Source organism: Mustela putorius, unplaced genomic scaffold (genome assembly GCF_011764305.1).
Source record: "Mustela putorius furo isolate JIRA1106 unplaced genomic scaffold, ASM1176430v1.1 tig00000179_pilon_pilon_pilon, whole genome shotgun sequence".
Classification (NCBI taxonomy): domain Eukaryota; kingdom Metazoa; phylum Chordata; class Mammalia; order Carnivora; family Mustelidae; genus Mustela; species Mustela putorius.
In genome coordinates, this window is record NW_025421305.1 from 12274400 (window position 1) to 12286471 (window position 12072).

General features: G+C 47.5%; 1 long non-coding RNA gene across 1 annotated transcript in view; it reads left to right on the plus strand.

Annotated features, from left to right (window-relative positions):
* LOC106006537 overlaps positions 1-10141 on the plus strand; it is a 43557-nt gene extending 33416 nt beyond the window's left edge. Inside the window, exons 3-4 of the long non-coding RNA XR_001180639.2 lie at positions 6719-6842; positions 9666-10141. This is a non-coding gene — a long non-coding RNA (uncharacterized LOC106006537). The remainder of the gene's footprint in view (positions 1-6718; positions 6843-9665) is intronic.
* The last annotated feature ends 1931 nt before the right edge of the window (positions 10142-12072 follow it).

The window sequence follows — 12072 nt, forward strand, 5'->3', positions numbered from 1 at the left end:
GTGCAGAGCACTCAAGTTCAGCATCTCCAGAAATGCTCCTCCCTTCCCCCTTCCAGAAAGCCTGTGAGCCGGTGGGCAGGAACAGGTTCTTCCTGGGCAGTTCTTACTGTCCCTTTCGGTGCCAATGAGTGGCCTCAAATGTCTGGCCTCATTCACTCCCAGAACCAGCAAAAACCTTTTCGTGACTGCCGGAGCCTGTCCCCGTGCTTGAGCCAGAACTCCTCTGGAAAGCTCGTCCCCTTTCGGCTCCTGGATCTGTGAGTGACGTGCTTTTTTTCTGGGGATAGAGGTGGTAATGAAACTCCACAGGCTTGAAAAGCATTGAGCAGAGTCACTGAAATTGCTTTTTTTTTTCTTCTTCTTCATTTTTAATTTGAAGAAAACAACGGCCCACATGCTATAGCAGAAGATTCACTAAATAATTTACTGCACCTGCCATTTTAAGCGGTAATTTAATACAACCAGCCTTCGAGCCACCTTTACTACAGAAATTTTATCAGTGCCTCACCAGAGCCCCTCAGGCAGGTGAGAAGCTGCCTTCTTTGGGAAGGAGGCTGTGTTCCCTGGGACTGGATGCCTGGGTAGCAAGAGAACCCAGAAGCCCTCTGATGTTTTCCAGCCCCGACATCAGAGAAGCAGTTGCTGAATAACTTTGCAATTTCATGCAGGTTAATTTACCTTCGGGGGTGAACTAAGGACACATTCAGAAAGAAAACCAAAAACCACGTTTTAAAGATGAACCGGGATTGTGTGTGCCTAAGATCCTAGTTCAAAGGAATCTGAGCAGAGGTTCGTGATTTGGGGGATTTAACAAGTTTTCAGTCTCTTACCAGCTTTTCCAAGTTTACGGTGCCTTTTTTCCTTTGTGAGTTCACCTGTATTATGGATGCCACTGTTGTCATTAATGAAGAAATCTAAATGGATTTTTCCCCTTAATGAGTTAACTGCATGACTCTAAGAAAAATCTGGAATGAAATCCCCAGGCAATCACTTGTGACACATCTTTTTAAAATTGTGGTAAGACATGCATGACATGAAATTCCCCATCTTCCTCATTTTTTCTTATTTTTTAATTTTTTAAAATTTATTTGACAGACAGATCACAAGGCAGAGAGGCAGGCAGAGAGAGGAGTGGGGAACCAGGTTCTCTGCGGAGGAGAGAGCCCGATACAGGGCTCGATCCCAGGACCCTGGGATCATGACCTGAGCCAAAGGCAGAGGCTTTCACCCACTGAGCCACCTAGGCACCCCAGTCTTCTGCATTTTTAAGTGAGCTATATAGTGGCATCTGGGACATTTCACTTTGTCGTGCTACTGGGGACACTTGCGATTCCTCCTACCTGCACCCTTTGTGGTCCCAACTCACTAGAAGTGGTCAGAGCAAGATTTTGTTCAGTGGTATCTCTGCTTGTCCCTTTCCAACTCTCTTGGGAGGTCGTGCCTTTCTCCTGTGAGAGTTTGCCCTCCAACTGGAGAGTCATTTCCAGCAAGCTCATTTACTTCAGCAGAGCGCCCACAGAAGTAGAGGGACAGATTTCTTCTCTAATTTATAGTCACTCTTCTTTACACAAAGACTACAAGGGAAAAGAAAAGTTGTAAGAGGAGAAGGGACCAACGTTTGCTGGGTAGCTCTGTGCGCCTTTTGCGTGCCACTTACAGATGGCCTTTCCTTTACTATTTACAAGCCTCCTCCACTGGGCTAGTTTCATGTCACGGTGAGGAAATTGTGGCCCCAAAGAGGTGAAGGAACAGGGTCACACGGCTAGGACTGAACCCCGCCGTCAAATGAATCCAAAATCCGATATGGCATATCACTGCAGAGAGAGAGAACCTGCAAAGGCAGGAAGATTCTGGAAGGGAGATGGTGAGGGTGAGTGAGTCAGAGAGTAAAAGACAGGTGGTGCCCATCTCCGGGTCCAGGTGGAAGCAACATCTGCTCTTCCCAGCACTTACAGATTGTGTAGCCTGCTGAGCTGCTTTCTTAGGGAGAGGCCCCCCAAAAGGGATCGGGGACCGTGCTCTCCCCGCTTTGGGAGTCTCGTTATCGACGTTACGGATGACTTTGATCATGCGTTCTCCTGCTCCAAGGGTCACTCAAAGCTGCAGGCAGAGTTTCTGACTTGGCCTCAAATTAAAACGCCAACTCTATGTCATGATAGATTGTCTTTTTAACCACCCGTCTCTGCCTGGTGGAATGTCTCTGTCTAGTTGAAAATGCCCCCGGAGAGTTACCATGGCAACCCTCGCCTCCAGGACGACAGGATCAGATCTTTAAAAAGAGACTTCCAAATTGGTGTGGCCACTTTCAACCACAGGCCCACGCAGCGTTTTGCTTTGGGTCCCTAGCTGATGACTCTGGTCTAGGGTCTGGGGAGTCCAGGAGGAAAAGTCAATGCTACCAAAACATAGGACGCACACTTCCCCTACTTCTCCCCCGTCCCGCCCCTGCAATGTCTCTGTCAGGCTATGCTTCTTTTCCTCTGTCCTTCCTTCATCTTCCAGACTCAAGGTCAAACACTTAAAAGTAGATGTATTTCTTATAGAAAAACACTGCCGTGCAAGTTAGGGAAGAGGTAGCCGGCTCAATCAAGGGAGAAAAAAGAAGATAGAAACATCTGAAGGTTTGAAAACTGGAATTGGGTTTTGATAAAAGATTAAGATAAGTTTCAGCAGAGCTCAATGACTGTCTTTCTTCCTTTCTTTCTTTGTCTCTCTTCCCTCCCCTCCCCCCTCCCTTCTTGAGATGAAATAGAAATACGCACAGCCAAAATATTTGAAATATGTAATTCATGCATTGATTTTGTATCCTGCCGCATTATTGAATTGCTATATGAGCTCTAGTAATTTAGGCTTGGAGACTTTTGGGTTTTCCACATAGAGTATCATGTCATCTGTGAAGAGAGAGAGTTTGACTTCTTTTTTGCCAATTTGAATACCTTTTATTTCTTTTTGTTGTCTGAGTGCAGTTGGTAGGACTTGTATTACTATGTTGAATAAGAGTGGCGAGAGTGGGCATCCTTGTCGTGTTCTTGATCTCAAGGGAAAGGCTCTCAGCTTTTCCCCATTGAGAATGATATCTGCTGTGGGCTTCTCATAGATGGATTTTATAAAGTTGAGGCATGTGAGTGCATAGAAGAGATCTACAAATATAGAAACATCAGCCACGTCCAGTCCTTTCTGTTTGTAAGGTATGGTCACATTGTTATTTTCACGGCTGTAATCACCCAGGAAGACCCCCAGAAGTGTCCATTCACCACTTTCTCCCATCTCTATCTGCCTGATCCCTCCTGATATCACAGTATGACCCCCCATGCAGGAACAAGGGGGGACTCCCGCTATAAGGGGACTGTGAAGCAAATAACCGAAGAGCCCCAGATTCAGAAAATCCAGAAGAATGAAGCATTCACTTTTACTGTAGATCTGGTGTATTAGTTTCCTAGGGAAATGCTAACACAAGACCCCAAACTGGATGTATTAAAGGAATAGGAATTGATTTTCTCATAGTCGTTGAGGCCAGAAGTCCAAACTCTAGGTATTGGCAGAGTTGGTTCCTTGGGGGAAATTCTCAGAATCCTTTGCATGTGTTCTTGTAGCTTTGGATGGCTGCTGGCGATCTTTGGCCTTCCTGAGCACACAGATGCCTCACTCCCGTCTCTTTTTTCCATCTTCGCATGACCTTCTCCCTGTGTGTGTCTGTGTCCCTTCTCCTCTTCATATGCCAGTCATTAGGGCCTCCCCTCATCCAGGGTGACTTCATCCTAATTTGGTTTTGTTTGCAAAGATCCTATTTCCAAATAAGATCTCGTGCACAGATTAGGGGCAGAGATCAGAACTTCAACGTATCTTTTTGGGAGACACTGTTCAATCCACAACAGCTGAGTTCCTCCTGAAAGAGACCCTGAGACAAAGATTTGGATGCAAATGATAGATTTTTGAGGGGATCCCAGGAAGTACTGGTGAGTCAGTAGAGAAGTGAGAAAGAGAAGGGAAGAAAGCCAATATGGAGTGCAATAATGAACAAGATGCTTTTGTGGGCAGTTGGGGCTCAGTCCTCTTTGGGGTTCTCCAGGAGACAGTGTCAAATGCATCTCAGAGTTGTCCCACCTGGGGAAGTTGGAGGATTTCTCTTCTGTCTTCTTTCACGGGCTGAGAGCCCTCTGGCAGAGCCGTAGAGCGGCAGTCAGAAACAGCTGAGTGCAGGGATGGTGAGGCCCATACGTTGACTGTCAGCAGCCTCTGCTGTAACATCAGGTCATGGAGCCTTCTCTTGCACTGAGAACAGAGAATTCTTACTATAAATCAGTTCGGTTATTTTTTGAACATTGGCAGATAACTAGTATATAATAAATTACAAGTACGAAAGATATTTTACTCCAAAATCACTTTCTTCAAATACTGTCCAGTTACAGATTATCTCAAAGGTCTTAAAATCAATCACTGTATTATCTGAACAAAAAACCCCGTGCCTGTGTCCTGTCTTCCCACCTCTCCAAAGTTTGGCTTTCAGTCCTGTGCCTGCCTCTCCTCAACTCACGTCCATCTGGTAAATTCTGATTCAGTCTTTGAGAATAAACCGCCTGCCTCCCTAGGCTTGGAGATCCTCTTAGTCATCCCGTACTATGGAGCACAGTGCCTCACACATCATTGTTGGCCCGTAAATGTTTGATGAGTGAATAGAATACATGAACATGGCATCATTGGTTGTTTCAAGCTCTCCCCACTGGAAAAGGGCAGGCTAACAACAGAACTGCGCCATCCGTTGCACTTCGAAACGGGACATAAACCAGGACACACTTTATATTCCCACAGATACATTGAGAGTAGTTACTGAGCATTTGTTCAGGTTCCACCGAAAAGACCAAGGCATGCTACGCTTTTCTCCCCGCGGTGACTGTTCTTTGGTTCACAGCTACACTGCTCTTGTCCCAGGGCCTGTTGGGGTTCCATCCACAGCTTCTTTTCTTTGAAGGTCAGCTTGTTGTCAGCCCCCAGCTAGCCCAGTGCCCACCACCTATCACTTCCAGAGGCCTGACTCCACCAGGCTTATATCCCACCATGTTCCAGCTCCTCTCTCTGGGCTCTTGGTGCAGCTGTGGGGCAAACATGAAGGTCCTTTCCTATCTCAGACCTTTTGTTTTCTTTTTATGGACTTCTGCAGGAGCTGAGGAACATCTACAACACAGGCAGCCTATCTTTAAATGACCCAATCTTGGGTAGCACAGTCGGTTCAGCAGCTGACTCTTGGTTTCAGCTCACGTCATGATCTCAGGGTCGTGAGATGGAGCCTTCCTCAGGCTCCCCACTCAGTGTGGAGTCTGCTTGGGATTCTCTCCGTCTTCCCCTCCCCCTCCATAAATAAATCTTTTTTAAAAACGACAGTAAATAAAAGAAGTGACCCAATCTTGCCATCATCTATGATTGTGTGACGCCCAGTGCTACATCATTCTTCTTTGTTATTATTGTGATGATTGTCCCCATGGTCAGTATCTATAACATCTGCCAAACCCTGAACACTGGGAGCAGTTTTCTTTGGAGCTGGAGATGAGGTAGCAGGACCCTTTAAGCTTATAAGGAAACATACATATATGACACTGGCATATTTTTTTTTTCACAACCAGTTTTTTTTTTTTCACAACCAGTTTTTGAACATTACGAATTTTTGAACAGCCACAAGTATTTATGGCAAGCTCACTGCACTGAGAGTACGGTGGTGGAAAAGACCCAGTTCCTCGAAAATGGTTAGAACAACGTTATTCATCATCCCCAAAGGTGGAAACTATTAAAATGCCCTTCAACAGGAAATGGATAAATAAGAGATGACATAGAGGATAGAATATTACACGGCCATAAAAAGGAATGAAGTAGTGATACATACAACGACGTGGTTGAACCTTAAAAATATTTATGCTAAATGAGAGAAGCCGGATGCAAAGGGCCATATATAATAGGATACCATTTACATGAAATATCCAGGTAAGTCTAAGAAGACCAAACCCAAATGGGTGGTTGCCTGGGGCTGGGGGAGGGCTGCAGGAAGTGACCACTGAATGGGTACAGGATCTACTCTGGGATGATGAAAATGCTTTGGAACTAGAGGCAGGTCAGGTTGCATAACAATGTGAATGTACTAATGGCCCTGAAATGTGTACTTTAAAATGGTTAATTTTACGTTATGTGAATTTTGCCTCAGTAAAGAAGTTTTTTTTTAAAAAGAACCAGTTCCTATTCCTCACAGTCCATTATTTCCAGAGTTTCATGTTTCAACCTTTATGGGCACCCATGGGATGCCTGGGTGGCTCCTTCACTTAAGTGGCTGATTCTTTGTTTTGACAATCTCAGGGTCCTGCGATGGAGTCCTGCATTGGGCTCCACGGTCAGTGGGGAGTCTACTTGAGATTCTCTCTCTCTCCCTCTTCCAATGCCTCTCCCTGCCATTCTCTCTCTCTCTCAAATAAATAACTGAAATCTTTCGAAAAAGTTTTATGGGCATCCAAAGAATGTATCATATAATGAGGGAGACAGGCAATAATCTTATGATAGAAGCAATAATTTATATCAACAAGAGCTTTAAAGTGGAGAAGGATGAGGAAACCATCAACGGACAGGAACTAGAGTGGACTGACAGAGAATTTAGTTCCTTTGGTGTTAATGCTCCATGGCCCCATCCTTAACAGAATTGTTTGGGTTTTTGTTTTGTTTTGTTTTGTTTTGTTTTTAGCAAAACCACTTGGCAGCCAGGCAAGCTGACTGAGGAGGAAGGAGTTACAAGGATGAATGGGATGAAGACTGTCCGCTGTCTAGCCAGCTTACATTCTAATGCCCGCAGACAACTGTGGAATGAGGTAGAGCAGTGCATGCCCTGGGAGACGGTCCCATCAAACTCTCTGGTGCAAGCCCAGGAGGTGCAAAGGAAAGAATCTCCATCCAGGAGAAGGACTCACTTTATACCCACGCAGGGACCCATGGTTATGAGGATGCCATGCCTCAGGCTTTGTCTTCGCATTTTATTCCATCGGTAGAAGAGGCCAGTTAGGCACCTGGCACGTAGTGTCCGGGTTCGATCAGCAACCTGCTGAGAATGAGGGATGTGCTCCAACTGCGGGCTGATTCTGGTCTCTTACTTTTCTCTCTCCAGAAGTTGCCTGCCTGGCTTTCCACAGGCTCTGGGGTGGTCTGTTAGGGGCATGAGGTGTTGAGGGGAAGGAGATCCTCTAGGGATTTCACTCTGCCCAAGAAGGGGCTCGGTACTTTCACTGTAGGTATTCCTCAGAGTTGTCCTTTGAAACAGGCATTGTAACCATCCCTCTTTTGCTGACAAGGCCCAGAAAGATGAAGAGATCTGTCTAAATCACGAAGTCAAGAAGTGATGGAGTCAGGATTCGACCCAAGACCTGGGGCCCTGCACAGGCTCTTTGTGTGGGCTTCACCCCACAGCCTTCCTGTCTGGCTAAGAACCAGTGCTACAGAGCCTAAACCTGAATTAGGACAAGCCCTCCAACTGAAAACATTAAAGGGAACATTAGCAGAAAGCTGAAAATATTAAGAACTAGTCATTTAAAATATGCATGGCCCAGACCTTGCCCTCCCTGGTGACCAAGGCTCACTGCCTCGAGACCTTCCAGCCACGGGGTCCAACGACTGAACTGCGTATTAGGACAAGGTTGCATACATCAGAAGCCAGCTGGCAGCGAGGATGGGAGGTATGGGACGGGGTGTGGGGGGGTGTGGGGGTAAGGGAAGTAAGGGGGTAAGGGGGTAAGCACAGGCTCCTGTGCTCACTTCCTTATTCCTTGACTGCAAACGAGATGGAGTGGAGGAAGCTGGTCCTCAGAGGGCCAGAGGGACAAAGTCCACCTCGATGGCTTCCTGCATGTCCCCTGGCCTTGCGCTCACCCTCTTTATGTCGGGCCCCATATGTCGGGAGGGAGGAAACCCGGCCCTCAGATGTGTTGTGTTAGGGCCTCACAGTGTTCTTTTTTAATTTTTGAGTTTGAGGTCACTAACATTCAGGAAATGTTACATAAAATATAGAGTTTTCTGTTTTTCCTTAAAAAAGGAAAACAAATACTCCCAGGTATTCCCAGGAGTTGGGTGGCTGGGCGGGCTCCATCATTCACAAGATGTCCCTGATTTCCCTGGGCGTCGTAGCCTGGACCGGTACACAAAGTCATGCCCTCAGCCTGGAGCGGAGACCTGTGAGGTTTCTTCAAAGAAGGAGCAAAGTGTATGCAGACTTGAGTTACACTCTGTCATGGTGAAAAGGCCAGAACTAGCATTTTAAAAATTCATCATCTTCTAATAATAAAACTCTGTATTTACAGAGAACCGTGCTTCCGAGAGCATCAGGCTTATGCAAACATAACTTCTGGAAGGATCATTGCAGAGGCTCAGGGAAGTGAGAAGGTGACTTGGAGTGGGGTCTCTGCAGTTTGAGCAAGAGGCATAAAGGCAGCTTGGTCTATTCCAGGCGTGCAGAGGGATAAGACATAAGTCTGAAGAACAAATATTTGCTGTGCGCCCACGTATGACAGGCCCCAGTCTTTGCCCCCTGGAGCATCTGCCTCCAGGCTCCTATGCTCACTTCCTTATTCCTTGACTGCAAACGAGATGGAGTGGAGGAAGCTGGTCCTCAGAGGGCCAGAGGGACAAAGTCCACCTCGATGGCTTCCTGCATGTCCCCTGGCCTTGCGCTCACCCTCTTTATGTCGGGCCCCAAGCCCTGGCCCATCCTCATCCTTGTGCAACTTTGTCCAGCTGGCAAGGGCCGCACTCATCCTGGCCTGAGCCCAGAGACCACCTGCTCCGTAAAGCAATTATCTGATTGTTCTAGAGTTCCTTTCTGGTCTCCCTGTCGCAGGGGTGTCCTCTCCATGAGGGGATGCAGTGTGTGTGTTAAGGGACCTCTCTAGTCCCCTGTCCCATGCTTCCAGGCAGACATTGTACCTTCCTGACCCACTGTCATCCTCATTCGATCCTTCTTTGCAGTGTGGGGAACCCAGGGTGTTTCGCAAAGTGCCTGGTCTGCTGGGCTGTCCCCTTTCTTTCTCTTCTGTGTTTTGGCCCTGGGGAGGAGCCTGCTTGGGGCCCAGCAGCGAGCTCCTGGGGCACGCTCCACCCCTTTTGGAAGCCTGCAAGAGTCTGGCTCTGCAGCAGAGGGTTCGACAGGTGTGGAAGACAATAGAAGGCTGCAGATCCACACCACATCCTCCATCTGCTTTTACCAATAATAAAGCGAATATTTTCATCTCCATTTGTCTCACGTGCGAATGTGTCTCTCCATGGGTTCTGGACTTTGAAAATGGAAAAGGAAGTAGAATTTCTTTCTTTCCTAGAGCCATAGGAGTGTCTGTTTTCCCTCCTTGTGCCTAGCACACTGCCTGGGACAGAAGAGGTGCTCTCCATGTTAAACAATGAATTCTCCAAAGATTCTGCGCTAGGAGACCCCTGCTTTTCCTCCCTCAAGACAGGAAAAGTGCAAAGGACACCCACGGTCTCGGGCCATGGGTGAAGCCCCCAAATTTGATTGGCTGAGGGTCTCCTATCTTTGAGAGAGTTATTTATGAAATGGAATTCGCCTCAGTTTGAAATACCCGGAACAATACCCCTAGGGATCTTTCTCCTGGAAGAACAAAAACTGAATTTAACAGAGTTTAATTCTTTTTCAGGAGATGGAAATAACTGGTCAAATTTTTGCTCGAAAATCACCTCAGCTGTCTTGACAAAAAGGCAGCAAATGTTGGAACTCATCTCAGCTGAGCCGCTGCTCTGCGCTCAGCTTATGGACCTCAAAAGGAAGCAGAGTTCAGTCAGCAGATACGGGAAAAGAAAAGGACGGGGAGGTGTTCCCAGCCTGGGCTGTGAGGAGATGAGAAATGTCTGGCAGGTGGCAGGTGAGACTTGCAACGCAGATGTCAATTTTAATGCTGCTGCGGTTCTAACTGGGGCTATGGGTTTCGTGCGAGCCCCAAGAAATGACTGAGTGGAAAAGATGTTTTTTTCAAGGAGGATGAAAGTAAAAATAATAAGAGGGACAGGAGAGAGATCTCAAGATACCCACCCACGGGACAGAAGAGGAGATTGTAAAAGTCTTCCCGAGATCGTAAATGACAAGTAAGGTGAAATTAAAATCCATTGACAAAAATATCCTGTAATCATCCTGTATTTCTGTTGTCTTGGTGCCAAAGTGGGATTAATGCCTGAATCTAATCTTCCGGGCCGCACAAAGGGTATTTTTCTTTCCCTGTCATTTTGTGGCCTGTATGTGGTGTGGGGGTGATATGGGGGAGGAGAAAGGTGAAAAGGAACCACCCCCCCCCCCAGCAGGAGGTGTGTCCACAGAGCAGCTGGGCTGGGCTTCACCGTGGAGGACCAAGGACCCTGAGGATGGGCCAGTTTCAGGAGCAGGAGGCAGCAGATTTGTTTGTTGGAAAACCAAACCAAACCAGACCAAAACCAAAAAGACAGAGGGCCATTTTGATGAGGGAGTAGGAGGCTGTCTGAGAACGGAGCAGGGGCTGGCGCCTTGCACCCCCTCTCCACCCACTCCCCTTGGTAATATGTGTGACATTTCACAGGCACCCCTGACTGCCCTAAAAGAAGAACAAATGGTTATCTTGCAAAGATCACAGTCCTGCAAGGCAGGAGTCTCTCTTGGTTTACAAATGTCCTTGAGATTTACAACAAAGAAGTTACCTTATCAATAGACCAATTTCCAAAGACACATAATTCAGTTCCTCAAGCCCTAACGTCACCCTCCCCTCCATAAAAAACCGAAGGAGACGGAGGTAGAAGGAAAAGTAAATAAAGTTAAATTTCTTTTAAGACCTAAATCTCACTAACAAGGACGTTTGATAGCAGGAATGTAACATTCCACCAGGAGACTCCAATTGTCTTTATGTTAGTGCCTCATTAGAGGGAAAGTGGCCTTGGCTTGATAGTAACGAGGACTTCAATACCCTGACAGTCTTCTTTACCCCAGTAGCCCTTCTGAACACCCCTTTGTCCTCACCTACCCAACTCCTGTGTATATAACCAGACACTCCTCACAGGCCCTGGGCAGCCGCATCTCTGCCTGCCCACGGGTCCTGTCCCCGTGCTCTAATAAACCACCTTTTTGCACCAGAGACGTCTTAAGAATTCTTTCTTTAGCCATCGGCTCTGAACCTCACCCCACCGAACCTCACCTAGGTTCAAGAACTTCATCACTTTGATTAAATGCAGATCCCTTAGGATATATTCCCATGCTCTCCATTCTGTCCCTACCATCCAGGGAGCTGAGATGGGGTCGGGGGGGGGGGGCGACCGGTTCAGCGCCTGGGTTGGAATGCCGGCTCTTCCACTTACCCAGTTTGGATGAGTTGATTAGTTTCACCGTGTCTCACTTTCCCCACCTGTTATAGGCAGGTAAGAGCATGGATTATCTCTGCAGCTGTGGCGCAAATTAAATGAACTAATATTCCCTGCCACAACCTGTCCCATCACCTGGTTGTAGATCCAGAAGTTCCGCCCAGAGAAAGCTTCCCTTCCGGGCATCCCTTTGGAACTCAACGGTGTCGATTGCTTCCTGCTGCTGTCACTGCCCCAGGACACACGGCCGTCCTGGGGTGGGCCACATATGACACCTGCGTGAGGAATGAGAACACGATAACGTCAGGGCAATGTTTGAAACTTCCGTGAATGGCAACCTCCGTTCCAGGTGTGAGTTAATCCTGCCAACAGCCTTAGGAAGTAAGTAGGTCTTGTTTCTCTTCTCCTTATGCACACAAGGAAAATGAGGCACCGAGAGGGTAAGTAACTCGCTTCATGTCACCAGTCTTGTCAGTTTTGCCAAGTCTGCTGCGTGTGGTGCCTGCCCTGCCTTTACTTTTCTGTAACCCCTCACCCCCCCTCTCCCGACTCCATTCCCAGCGCCCAGACAGAGAGGGGCACAGACCGTAAGTGGAGGAGCTTCTGGGGACCTGGAGTTGCGCTTGGGGTCGGCCTGCGTGGGTGGCATCCTCCTGCCAGGGCTGGGACTTTGAACAGGCTGCTTACCTGCTTTCTGCTTCAGAAGCCCCCTCTGAAAATAGAACA